The sequence below is a fragment of the Taudactylus pleione genome, unplaced genomic scaffold (genome assembly GCF_031769625.1).
Source record: "Taudactylus pleione unplaced genomic scaffold, aTauple2 ptg000279l, whole genome shotgun sequence".
In the NCBI taxonomy this organism is placed as follows: Eukaryota; Metazoa; Chordata; class Amphibia; order Anura; family Myobatrachidae; genus Taudactylus; species Taudactylus pleione.
The window spans coordinates 1,306,463-1,320,540 of record NW_028284681.1 but is presented as its reverse complement, the minus strand read 5'-3'; the positions used below and the strand labels follow the sequence as shown (position 1 = coordinate 1,320,540).

The window sequence follows — 14,078 nt, the reverse complement described above, 5'->3', positions numbered from 1 at the left end:
GGTCCGGCCTCTTTGGATTTATGTGATCCGTTCAGGTTCCTTACAGAAATCGGACTCCTTATTGGTGGTCTGAGATTTCTGGTTTTCACAGGAAAGGATGGCCGGCCTATAACCAAATGTTGGTGGATGGCCTCGTAGGTCTTCCTCAGGGGCCTACCCATGGGTAGGCCTTTCTGTTGTTGATGCTTGTTTTTTCTCGGGCCATGTAACCCTCGTGGGCGGCTCGCTGTGGTGCCTCGGCTGTTTTGCCTTACTAGGTGGCCACGTGGTCTTCTGTCCACACCTTTTTAAGGATCTAGGCATTGGTTTCCTTTGCCTCTCAGGATGCTTCCTTTTTGGCGACTGATTCTCCTCTCAGCACAGGAGCGTCCCCACCCTTGGTTGAACTGCTTTGGGACATCCCCAAGGTCAACCCTGTGGACCCCCTATGGACCCTGAAGTAGAAAACAAGAGATATGGTAAGAACTTACCTTTGTTATCTGTTTCTACGAAGTCCATAGGGTCCACAGGGCGCCCAACCTGACGCACCTGGCTTCATATGGGCTGTGTGGCTGGTCACCGGTTTTCCGTCTCCCATTTCTGTGAGTATGGTTGAGTGTTCCAGTTTTCTCTCTTTTTCTCTCCTCCTCCGGCCTTTGGCTACTTACAAACTGAGGTGCCTCTGGCTTGGGGGTGGGGTTATAGGGAGAGTGGACCCAGTGCATCCTGGGAGCTAAAAGCTTTAACTGCGTGGTGCCCAGATTTGGTTCCCAACCTTTACCCCCAAGGTCAACCCTGTGGACCCTATGGACTTCGTAGAAACAGAGATAACAAAGGTAAGTTCTTACCATATCTCTTGTTATCTCTCAGTAGTGACTGATATCTGCTCATTAGTGCTAATATTTTTGTACCATGTTTTATAGCCGTTCTTAATCTGCATTACATGTACAATTGGATTAACATTTTATGGTACATACACATGAGATACCAAGCTATTCCGTGTATGCAATGAATGAGCAATGATGCGTGTTCCTGCTGGATGATAACTATATCGTCTGTGCATGCAGGCCAACCTGGATGATATTGTTCCTTTTCCATATGGGAGAATGATTGTTGGTCGTACATGATATCTTTGGGGTGTGGCTGACTGATATCGTTCATCCAGCGCACTGGGAATTTCAAGGGAGATCGTTTAGTGATCTAGTTTGCTGAACAGATTGTCCTGTGTACCCAGCATAGTCTTTCCTGTAGTATTCACTGTCTATATATTGGCAAGCTACACTGTATATTGTGTATGCATGCAGAGCTGGATGCATCCTGTGATACTGCAAGCTGCACAGAATGGGGAACACATCAGCCCCTTGGGGTTGAGGTGAAATCTGAACAAGGCTCAGCTGCAATGTAACACCTGCGCTGCTGACCAATCGCTGAGTAGAATTGGATGGTTCATTTACTTGTGAGGTGTAAAGTACTGTGGGAATGTAGCAAACCTTATACATTGTGGAGTAGTTGCCCATAGCAACCAGTTAATCATAATAATTATTATTATCGTGTATTTATATGGCACCACAAGTGTTCCGCAGCACCTTACAAAGTACATAAACAAATAGATTGATGTGCAGTACAATACATTACAGGACATGGATAATATACATTGCTACATTCGCGACCATAACACATAGATAAGCAACACTGCAAAGCAACCAAGTGTTAGGTGCCCTGGTAGAGAATAAGTAGATGAAGGTAGAGTAAGGAGAAGCACAAGAGGGTATAGGGCCCTGCTCATAGGAGCTTACATTCTATCATTCTATAGAATGCCCTGGATAGATGGTAGCTAGAAGCTGAGTGGTTGCTATGGGCAACTCATTCACTTCTCCACTCTTTAGAAGGTTTGATTTCCAAATTTGCTACATAAGTAGAGACCTGGGCAAGTGGCTTAATTCCATACCTATGAAGGACTATGCCATGCAGAGAATTGAGGCATGTAGTATAGTTGCAGTATGTGGTCTGGGCAATGGCTCTTGGTTGGTGTACCTGGCAGCCTAGCCATGACCTAGAGAAATCACTCAGGGGTGACCCTCGCTAGGGCCCTCTGGGCAGTAACAGGTGTGGGCCTCTCCAAGTGCCTGATGCCCATGTATGATACTGCACACAGTTTTCACTAACTGAGCAGCCTCTCTCTCAGCACAATAGATGGTGCAGTGCAGCTCATGTAGGATTAGTTTGGGTTGACATGTCTTTTTCCTTACAGATTCTGCTCCCTGCATTGGTCATTCCTACCGTGACTGAGATTGTGAAGGTACAAGAGTTGTCCATCGAGTAATGCATAAATGCTCAGAACTCTGAAATAATATGCAACATTTATATAAAACTTTGTCAGTTTGTAGTTTAAAATGTCTAACTATATATGTGTTTTTGTTTAGGTAGTCCAAGAAATACCATGGAATCCAAGATGAAACAAAGAGCTGTCATTGAATTTCTGGAAAAAGAAGGCTGCAGTGCTACAGAAATCCACAGAAGACTGAAAAGTGTATGGTGAGCGTTCAATTGACTATAGCAGTGTTGGCTAATCTTGACACTCCAGCTGTTATGGAACTACTTAACCCAGCATGCACTGCTACAGTTTTGCTATTAGGGCATGCTGAAACTGTGGCAGGGCATGCTGGGATATATAGTTCCACAACAGCTGGAGTGTCAATGTTAGCCAACACTGGACTATAGCAATGTCAGAAGGTGGATGAAGCATTTTCAATCGGGAGAATTGTCCGTGTGCGACAAACCTTGTGGTGGCAGATAATCAACTGCAGAGAACCAACAGTCATTGCCATGATTCAGAAAGACTGTCGTGTGACCATCAGAGATGTGGCCTTGGCACTGTAGAAACACTAATCAATGATTTGGGATATCGTAAAGTGTGTGCTAAATGGGTTCCAAAGCAATTAACCAGGGATCATAAAGGCCCAGAGGGTGGAAGTGTGCAATGACCTTTTGACCAACTTTGAAGCCAACCCTTGAGACTTTTTTTGGAAAATGTCATTACAGGAGATGAGACCTGGGTGTTCCTTTATGACCCAGAAACAAAGGCCCAATCAAAGCAATGGGAACACCCAAGTTCACCTAGGCCAAAAAAATTCTTCTGGGATTGCCAAGGTGGTGGTCTCATCGATTACTTGGAACCAAATCAATCAACAGTGATCGAAACATTATTACACTTAAGAAGCTGAAAGAAGCCATCCGCAAAAAATGGTCAACAATTCTACTTTCAAATGTCATCTTGCACTACGACAATGCCAGACCTCACACTTAGATGACAACATCTGTGGCCATTTGCAAAATGGGGTAGGCAATAATGCCACATCCACCATACAGTCCTGATTTGGCCCCTTCTGACTTTTATCTGTTTGGCCCTCTCAAATACTGTCTACGAGGGGCAACATTTTGAAGACATAGGGGTTGTTAAAAACTCCATACGTTCCTGGGTCAAACACCAACCACTGGAATTTTTCCAAAGTGGATTCACAGCTTGGGTTGAGAGGTGGAGAAAATGTTTGAGGGCAGATGGTGAATTTTTTGAGTAGTCATTCTGTTACTAAGACTTCAAAGTATTTTACTGCAGATTTTCAAATCTGTATCTATAATACAATTTGAGTTGTGAGCATTTAGGCATTACTTTTTGAACCACCCTTGTACAATGTGCACTCCAGATGAAACTGATGCCAGGAAGTGGTTAGGTGCGTGTCCACTACATGTTTAAATTAGATGTGTGCTGTAAGGCTACTAGGTTGCATTGTATAATATATTGCACAGAGATCCTCTTCTACTTCAATTGGCTAAATGAAAATCATAGTAAACTTGTGAAATGATCCTAGTTCATTTGGTAGTTCATAATGGACCTTTCTCTTTCAGCCATATGGGGACCTCCATTGTATCACACCCCATTTACATTTTTTTACATGGTAAATGGAGTAGGCCAATTTTTGGGGGGGCTCTGTATTGCTGGGCAATATGGGCAGAATTCAGTTGTTTAAAACCACCTATGCGCCTGATGGAGCTATTCAATTGTTGCTCCTGTCAGGTGCGATAAGTTGCCAGTGTCCGCATTTCAGCTCGCACCCCTCTGGGGGAGCGAACTAAAATGTGAGAAAAGTTACCTGTTTGGGTGCCCAATCAGCACTTTTTGCAATCACGCTCAGCACTTTAGTCGGGTGTAGCTGTTTTAAGTGGCTAAACCAGACCTCATTAGGTGCAATATTCTAATCAATTGAATTTTGCCCCGCGATCTCCTGTCACTTTAGATGGGAGATCGGGTGTGAGGAAACTATTGAATTCTGCCCTATGGTGGCACACATTAGGATCAATGCTTTTTCCCCAAGCCAATCAATTGCTTAAATTAGACTTGTCCCATACACCCAATGTCTTCATCAAGCATATGAATATATAATTTAAATGTTACTTTTATTTACACCATTTCATCTAATGACCCATTTTGCATGTCTGCATGAAGTTAGCAGTTGCTATTTGGTGCGTGGTGCTGTGACATCATTAAATGTAAACCTATTTTCACTAGGTAATGTTGGGTTCTATAATCTGTACGAACTCTTGAGACTAACACTTTTGTTCTCTCTAACTTGCAGTGTGGAAAAAGAGGAACTGCGTTGTGTAGCAGTAAGTCTATGCCTCAGCTGGGTAGAGGAGCTTTATTTTGTCACTGTGGCCCCACCCTCCACTTCATAAAATGCTGTGATCACCACAATTGTAGTGAGGGCAGGGCCATGATGCCACCACTCCATGTCCCCTCTGGTAAGTATGCTACATAACTATTAGACAGGAATAACTTGCGGACCTGGAGACTTCAGAATTTACAATTGGGCCTGATTCTGAGTCACACACAATGCCATTGGTCATGTAGTTAAACAATAATTTCTACTTCCGGGTCCATAGGGTATCCACAGGATACCTTGGGGTATAGGTGTGACGTCAGTCATCAGGCACCATAGAGTTAAGCTTTCAGCCTCCCGGGATGCACTAGGGTCCCCCTCCTATACCCCACCCCCGAGCCAAGGCACCTCAGTTTAGTTTGGTGCCCGGCCGGAGTCGGGTGCACCTGTTGGAGTGGGGGCTAGAAGAGCCCCTGAAGCTTTTTCTTCATGCAGCTGTGGCTGCACATCTGGATGGACAGTCAGTTCTGACGTCCATGCTGTCTTCCCTACACCCCCGCCGGTACCAGAACGCCGGTACCGATCCGGGGTTGCTGGTGAGCATCTGGGGTCACAGTTAGCGGTGACCCCAGATGTTCCGGACCATGGCCGGATTCAAGGGGGACAGCAGGTAAGCAGCGGGGTCCCGCTGTGGGTCCCCGCTGTCACATGGTCCAGAGTTCCCAGGCAGGGGGCTCCCTGGGGACTGGCTGCAGCGTGGAGCCAGGTATTGAAACTGCGCTTCCACTAGCCCCTGGGACAGCGGACCGCAGCAGAGCGGTAGCGCTGCGGCGTCCCGGGGGTTAAATGCATGCCAGGGGAGCGCGCCTTCCCTGTCTCACAGCCGGCGCCTCCCCCGCTGCACACAGCCCTCTCTGCACACTGCTGACTGGTCCTGTAACAGCGCTCCTCCCCCAGGCCAGCCTCCTCTCTGCTCCTCGGCGGCCATCTTTTCAACGCATGGTGAACGCTGCTGGAAGCGCTGGACGGAAGCATCGTGGTCTGGGTCCCCCCGCATACCTCTCCGATTTGGGTCAGGTCTGTGTATGCTGCGCTGTGTCCTACCAGGCCCTGTGTCTGCGTAGTTGAGTGATCAGCGCTGTTAGTGCAGGAATTGATTTTTCTTTGCATTGTATGTGACTGTGCTAGTGCTGCTGCCTGTAACTTTTCTTCTAACTCAGCTTTATTACTGTCCCTGTCCTTTCTGCTAAGCCCTTGCGGTGCGGTGCTGCAGGGTGGTCTCTCGCCTATTTAATATATAATTGGTGAGAGGGGTCACATACTTGGTGCCATCATGTCTGAAAGTGATTTTCCTCTCCGACTACAGTGTACTACGTGTAAAGTACCGTTAGCGGAGGGGGAGGGTAGCGCGGAGGGCCTCTGCCGGCAGTGTTTGTCTATGGCGCGGCCTATTACGGTTACAGCACCGGTACAGGAGCCGCCCTAGGCTTGTTTCGCTCAGGCGCTTACAACCTTAGTGGGCCAGTTAGCTCCGCAGCCCGCGTTTCCGCCGATGGGTTTGTCCCAGCAGTCAGTGGTGTCAACCATGCAGGGTTTCACACGACAATTGGTGGTACCCCACAGTCTCCCTATTTCCCCGCTCCTGGTTTCTCAGGAGCCGGCGTGGGTTAACTCCCTGACGAGTTCTGTACAGCACTTGTCGGATGTGTTGCAAGGGGAATCTGTGATGCGGCCACAAACGGCCGGTGGCGTCTGTCGGCTCCTTATGAGGATGACGAGGGGACGTCTGATGGGGAGATTCTGGATCCTTAGGATCAGGAACCTCTCCATACTAAGGACACTGACGCTAAGTCCAAGGTATATATTCCTGGACTTATTCGGGCGGTCCGCACAGCCTTGGTGATTGAGGACGAAGTTCCCCCAGCGGCTAAATCCAAGTATGCCTTTTTTAAAGATGTGAAGGGCGATGCCACAGTCTTTCCTCTTTCGGGTCAGTTAGTGGACCATTTAGAGAAGGCGTGGAAACAGCCTGGCAAAAGATACCAGCCGCAGAGGCGCCTGGCAGTGGCTTATCCGTTCACGGATAATTATTTTGGAAAGTGGGAATCCCCTCCACAGGTGGATTCTCACGTGACCCGTCTTGTCCGTAGTGCCACATTGCCGATGCCATCCATGTCCTCCCTTAAGGATGCTACGGACCGCAAGGTGGAGATCTGCCTGAAGTCCGCTTATTCCCTTGCGGGGGAGGGGCAGCACGGCCGGCTATGGCCATTTGCTGGGTTGCCAGAGCGATGGAGCGCTTGGCGGATTCATTAGAGGCGTCTTTTGATTCCGGCTGAACAGGCGGAGTTGATTGGTAATCTCCGTGATTCGGCCACTTATATCAACGAGGCGGCCTTAGACATTAGTACTCTGGTGTCTAGAATTTCTTCAGCAACGGTGGCTGCTCGTCGCACCTTGTGGCTGCGATCCTGGAAGGCGGACGCAGATTCCAAAAAGGGTTTGGAGGCGTTGCCATTTACCAGAGAAGTTCTCTTTGGTCCGGATCTGGACCAGATTGTGGCCACGCTGGCGGCAGCCAAATCGGCTTGTCTCCCGTCGGCCGCTGCTCCTTCTGGTTCTGGACCATCGTCCTTTCGGTCTTATAGGGCCCAGGGCAGGCCCAAACCAGTCTTTTCCTCGACAGGCTGGCCCTAAGAAATCTGCCAAGCCCCGGAAGCAGGCATGGAGTACCAGACGTCCGGCCCCTAAGCCAGATGACAAGCCTGCGGCCTGACTGTCCGGGCCTCCCTTTGGGGGATCCCAAAGTGGGAGGCCGCCTACTGCAGTTCGCCCAGTGTTGGTCGGTCACTATGACAGACACTTGGGTTCTCGAGGTGGTCTCCCACGGGTACGCCCTCTTTCCGGCACAGACTCCTGGCTCGATTCTTCACCATGTGTCTACCATCAGACCGGAACAAGGCTACGGAGCTGCGGAAGGTATTGCGCACTATGCTCCAGGCCGGAGTTATAGTCCCTGTTCCATTCTCCCAGAGGGGCCAGGGTTTCTATTCAAATCTTTTTTTTGCTACAGAAACCCAATGGGTCGTATCGTCCGATTCTCAACCTCAAGGCTCTCAACAAGTCTTTGCGGGTACCGAAGTTTCGGATGGAGACCCTACGGTCCATCATTCTGGCGTTGGAACCTGGGGACTACATGGTGTCATTGGACATACAGGACGCTTACCTGCATGTCCCTATTTTGCGCCATCAACAGTTCCTCGGGTTTGCAATCCGCAGCGACCACTTCCAGTTTCGGGCGTTACCTTGTGGCCTGGCGACAGCACCACGTGTGTTCACCAAGGTGATGGCGGTCATGGCGGCTGCAGGGAGTCCACATGTTACCGTACTTGGACGACCTTTTATTGGTGGCAGGATCTCCAGAGCTCCTTCTACGCCACTTGGACCTGACCATTGCGCTACTGCAACGGCACGGATGGCTAATCAACTGGCAGAAGTCCACTCTAATCCCGTCTCGGCGGATTCTGCACCTCGGAGCCTTATTGGACTCTGAACAGCAAAGGATCTTCGTGACGGGGGAAAAGATCTCTGCTTTACAGTCGAGGGTGCACAGTTGTCTGCACAGCCGCCGGGTGTCTCTACACTCGGCGATGAGGTTACTGGGCTCCATGGTATCGGTGTTCGACATGGTGGAATATGCCCAGTTTCACTCCAGACCTCTGCAGCACCTGATCCTGTCCAAGTGGAACGGGCTGCCTCAGTCTCTGAAGTCCCAGACGATTGTGCTCACCCTGGAGGTTCGCCTGTCCCTTGCCTGGTGGTTACAGACGACCCATCTCAGCAAGGGACGTCCGTGCTGGTTTCCAAATTGGGTCCTGTTGACAACGGACGCCAGTCTTCGGGGCTGGGGAGCAGTTTCGGGTCCACACTCGTTCCAGGGCAGGTGGACGCCGACAGAAGCGGAGCTTCCAATCAATATCTTGGAACTCCGTGCGGTCTTCAATGCTCTCCAGCAGGTACATCGGTTTCTCCAGGGTCGTCCGGTACAGGTCCAGTCGGACAACGCTACCACTGTGGCCTACATAAACAGGCAAGGAGGAACCCGGAGTCGGGCGGCTCTCGTGGAGGTCTCTCGGATCCTGGTATGGGCGGAGCGCAATCTTCCTGCCATATCAGCGGTCTTCATCCCGGGAGTGCTAAATTGGGAGGCGGACTTTCTAAGTCGCCAGGACGTTCATCTGGGGGAATGGTCCCTGCACCCGGACGTTTTTCAACTGCTGGTGGACAGATGGGGTCTTCCAGAGATCGACCTCATGGCGTCCTGGCACAACAAGAAGTTGCCGGTGTATGGGTCTCGCACAAGAGACGAAGGGGTGTGTCTGGTGGATGCTCTGTCCGTCTGGTGGACGTTCGGTCCGCATACCTGTTCCCTTCGGTCTCCCTTCTTCCACGGGTAATCCAGAAATTCAAACAGGAAGGAGGGACGCTCCTGTTGATGGCTCCCGCGTGGCCCAGACGGCACTGGTTCTCAGACCTTCTGGGTCTGTCCGTGGACAGTCCTCTGCGGTTGCCGCTACGACCGGACCTTCTGTCACAGGGTCCTTGTCTTCACCCGGGCCTGACTCTGCTGTCTTTGACAGCGTGGCTGTTGAGACAGCCATGCTGAGGTCCAGGGGGTTTTCCAGCTCTGTGGTGCGTACCATGTTACGAGCTCGGAAGCCGTCTTCCGCGAGGATATACCATCGTGTGTGGCATATGTTCTTCCAGTGGTGTCGACCGAGAGGTTATGCACCGCGGGAATTTCGTCTGTCTCGGATACTCGCCTTCCTACAAGTGGGACTAGATCATGGGCTTCGACCTTGCTGCTTTGAAGGTACAGGTTTGGGCCCTGTGGTTTCACCGTAGGATTGCTACAATCCCGGATGTGCGCACCTTTATGCAAGGTGTTCTTCGCATTCAGCTGCCCTTTGTTCCACCTGTGGCGCCTTGGGATTTGGCTGTGGTCCTGAGGGCTCTCCAGGGACCGCCGTTTGAACCACTGGGCTCAGTGGATCTTAAATGGCTAACAGCTAAGCTGGCCATAGCTTCGGCCAGACGTGTTTCTGATTTAGGGGCTCTCTTGTAGACCCCCTTTCTTGATTTTTCATGGGAACAGGGCAGTGCTCCGCACTCTGCCTGAATTTCTTCCCAAAGTTGTTTCCCAGTTTCATGTTAACGAGGAAATAGTTGTTCCGGCCTTTAACTCACCTGGTCTTTCAGTGGGTGAGACCACTTTGGATGTTGTGCGGGCCTTAAGGACTTATGTTGACCGCACTTCTTCGTTTAGGAAGTCGGACGCCTTGTTTGTCCTCTATGGCTTCCGTAAAAAGGGTTGGCCTGCTTCAAAGCAAACTTTGGCGGCCTGGATCCGTATGGCTATTTCTGAAGCTTATCTTCATGAAGGCCTACCGGTTCCTCCTTTCTGTGAAGGCTCATTCCACTAGGTCTGTGGGTCCTTCGTGGGCAGCTCGACGTGGTGCCTCTGCAAGGCTGCTACGTGGTCCTCTGTCCATACCTTCGTGAGGTATTACAGGTTTGACACCTTTGCGCCTCAGGATGCTTCCTTCGGGCGGCGGATTCTCCTTTCTGCACAGGAGCGTCCCCACCCTTAAAGGATACTGCTTTGGGACATCCCCAAGGTATCCTGTGGATACCCTATGGACCCTGAAGTAGAAAATGATATGGTAAGAACTTACCCTTATCTCTATTTCTACGAAGTCCATAGGGTTCCACAGGACTCCCGCCCTGTCGCACCTGTGCTGCAGATGGGCTTTGGTCTGGTCACCGTTTTTTCCGTCTCCCTCTGGTGAGAGTGATTCTTGTGTGTATCCAGATCTTCTTTCTCTCTTCCTTCTCCTCCTCCGGCCTATGGCTTGGTAACTAACTGAGGTGCCTTGGCTCGGGGGCAGGGTATAGGAGGGGGACCCTAGTGCATCCTGGGAGGCTGAAAGCTTAACTCTATGGTGCCCGATGACTGACGTTACACCTATACCCCAAGGTATCCTGTGGAACCCTATGGACTTCGTAGAGATAACAAGGGTAAGTTCTTACCATATCTCATATTTTGTAACTGCGCATGCACAACAATTTCTGAAGTCCCTACGATTCATGTTAGTGTAAGCACAAAGGTGCTATTGCTATCCATTTAAACAGTATTGTAAATGTGATGGATGGTAGCTACTAGTGCATGCAAAAATGGCCTGTACATTGGGCATGTCAATGGAAGAGTCTGCGTTCCCAGATGCACATCCGCAAGCATAGGGGGTTGTGGTCAGACAGAGAAACTGAACCTGCAAGTTTTGATGGTGTGACCGATTGGGGACTTATAAGGATGCACTAATGTGTATTAGTGTGCATAGGTGCTAAAAGTGGGTGTCTTAGTCCTTGCTTGCACACTGGCTGCACATATGTACACAAGGCAAGGAGGAGTTTGGAGGCCATTTGCATAAACACAGATGGGTGACTGCCAACCGGCTCTGCTGCATGTGCTTTTGCATGTGACTCAATCTGGGCCCATAGCCTCTCTGGATACCATGCCAGTAAATGGGACTACTGTTCCTGAAACACCAGATTGAATTGGATGTCAATAAGAGGAATTGAAACTTTGTGAAATAGTTTTCCACATTAATTTCCATGTTGGACTGACGTTACTGTACAAACCACTAGAAAGTTTTTCTTGTATGTCTGTGGATGTTTTTGTGTGATGTATATTAAACTCAATAAAATTGTAATGACTTGCTCCAGTGTCTGGTCTTTGTTTTTAAGATCTGCTGCAGCAGAAGCTGTTGCTAATATGAAATGCAAAGAAACTTTGCAGATTACGACTCATACACAATATATTGCCATCACAGTGGGAGGAAGAACTCTAAAGACTGTGTACGCAGTGTGAGCGACAGGACTTCAGGGGGTGGTGTTATCAGCAAATGCATAAAGCGACTGAGGGGCAGCAGGGGCCATGCTGCATCCTCAGATCTTTCTGCATGTACTAAAGATCTGAGTATGCGACTGACCCGCAGTTGTGTGCGTCTGCATTGTGCAGACTCTAAATGATTTGTCGTTACGATGTGTTGGAATCTGCCAAATTGCTTAAGAGCATCTAGTGTGTAGGGGCCTTAGGGGACAATGACTATTTGAAGAAAAAAAAATATCTTCAATGCAAACATCTGCAGGTCTAGCATCTGCATAAAAGGATTAAGTGAAAAAAAAAAAATCACTAATGAGGGTGTCGGTATGAAATCCTGGCAGTCAGAATCCTGGCCCCGGGACCCTGACAGGCTTAACATACCGACACTTGTTCAGCATACGAACTCTCACTCTCTGGTGCCTAACACTAACCTCCACCTGCCAGTGCCTGAACCTAACGTTCCCTTAGTGCGTAACACCCCCCCCACCCCACTACTTGCCTTCGGCATCCCAGAGGTCTGGCTCACAACTGAATCACTGGGAATGCTGGCCTCTGAGCGATCAGGCTTTTGTAGCCTCTGATCGGTTCAGAGGCCAGCGTTCACAGTTGCAATGGGGGTTTGTGGGGGTCCAAGCCGCATGCAGCTGAAGAGCTGTGTGTTAGTCACCGCTACCCTAATGTATAGTTTCCCTGCTTGCTATTTTGTGGTTGTACTGCATTATGGACTCATGTAAAGCACCCCTGTGTAGGAGCCCAATAAAGGCCACCACTATATTCTATATATGGTGCAACAAGTGTTCTGTAGCGCCTTACATATTACATAAACTAATAAGTGAACAAGAAATGAGTAACTTACAGTACATTACAGTGCAGGACAAGGACATGGTTTATATAAATTGCTGCAATTTAAACACCATAAGCTGCAGGGAGTTAGCAGTCAAGTGTTAGGTGATGTGAGGAGTAATGGAGCATACACACGGTCAGATTTGTCAGATGAACGATTTTACCAAAGTTTTGAACGATTTTTGACCATTAAAATAAATGGAATCGTCCAAGTCTGACTGCAAACACATCAGATGTCAGAAATCGTTATCTGACCATCGGGAACGCGCATCGTTGATCGTCCAGGCATGTCAGATATGATCTATTTTCCTTCAGATATGAACGACTGAACGATTTTTAAATTGTTTTCGTTCATATCTGAAGGAAAAATCTGACTGTTTATGCACCATAAGATAGAAGAGAGTTTACTGTAAACCCCTACCTTGCCATCACAGAAAATAAATGTCCTATATAAGGTGGGCCTCCCCCTCTCTCCATAATTATGTTGCAGTAGCCTGCCGGCTAATATGTGGTTATCCCTAAGTTTCAGATTCTGAAGGACTTTTTTTTTTTTTTTTTTTTTTTCCCAAATACACACATTCAAAAGGTAGTTACATTTTAGTGCCTGTAGATACCTTTCAAGAATATTGCACAATTTGCATGGCTACGATGTGATACACATTGGATTTTCTTTATACATAAACAAAATCCAGACTGGCTGCTTTTACCTGAGTTTAATATATTTTACGCTGCTTCACACATGGTCCGATTTGTCAAAAATGCAGACTTTCCACAATCCTGCTTCTGGACATTAGTGCTATACTTTGATTCATAAAGGCTTATGAGGTGGTTGACTGTCCTTTCTTGTCATGTCTGATATGGACAAATAATTGGGTTCCCCAACCTCTGCCAATGTTCCATTTAGTGAAAATTTCCTATTAATATGCTGGAGAAAATTGACATCAACATGGGAGGAGTCCAATTCCAGACGGGCTTGTTAAAAAAAAAAAAAAGTGTAGGGGTTTCAATTATCTTAATTAGTCCTTAATTTCTCACCACCTGCATTCAGCATCAGGAGACAGGTATTCTGCAGCAGAGTGAGTGTGACCCTGGCCTGCCCCCTCCCCCACAACAAAATGTAGCTGGGAGAACGAAATCTCCCAGCAGCCCCCTTCCCAGTGACAAGATGAAGGGGAGGCCACCAGGAGCCATGGAGGCTCCCCAAAATGAATACCGTGGGTATCGGGAGCGTGCATACCAATGGTATTCCACAATTGGGTGTGAGGATTTTTTTTTTTTTTTAAACCAAACCCCCCCCCCCCCCCCCACCTGAATATTCCCTGTGGTGTCTTAATACCATCATTTCTCGTTTGATATTGAACACCAGAAGGGGATAATTGCTGGTGAAACTGCTCCAACTGTACTAGGATGATATCTTGACACTAACCTAAGTTGGAGCAAATGTCATAAAATGGATTTCCTCAAATTTCAAGTTGTTGTATGCATAGTAAAGCATCTTGAGACCATGCATGTGTGGGGATGCTACTGAGCCAAGGGGGTGGGCTCACTCCCAATTTTGCCTAAGAACACAGCCATGAATAAAGAATGGTACCAAACAACCTCCAAGAGCAACTTCTCCCAACCATCCAAGAACAGTTTGGTGATGAACAATGCCT

The 14,078-nt window shown here is 48.5% G+C and overlaps 1 non-coding gene across 1 annotated transcript; it reads left to right on the top strand.

The window, feature by feature from the left end:
* Nucleotides 1–1,981: 1,981 nt before the first annotated feature.
* On the top strand, nucleotides 1,982–2,136 carry LOC148512626 (small Cajal body-specific RNA 16). Its single transcript, XR_015880188.1, has one exon.
* Nucleotides 2,137–14,078: the final 11,942 nt, after the last annotated feature.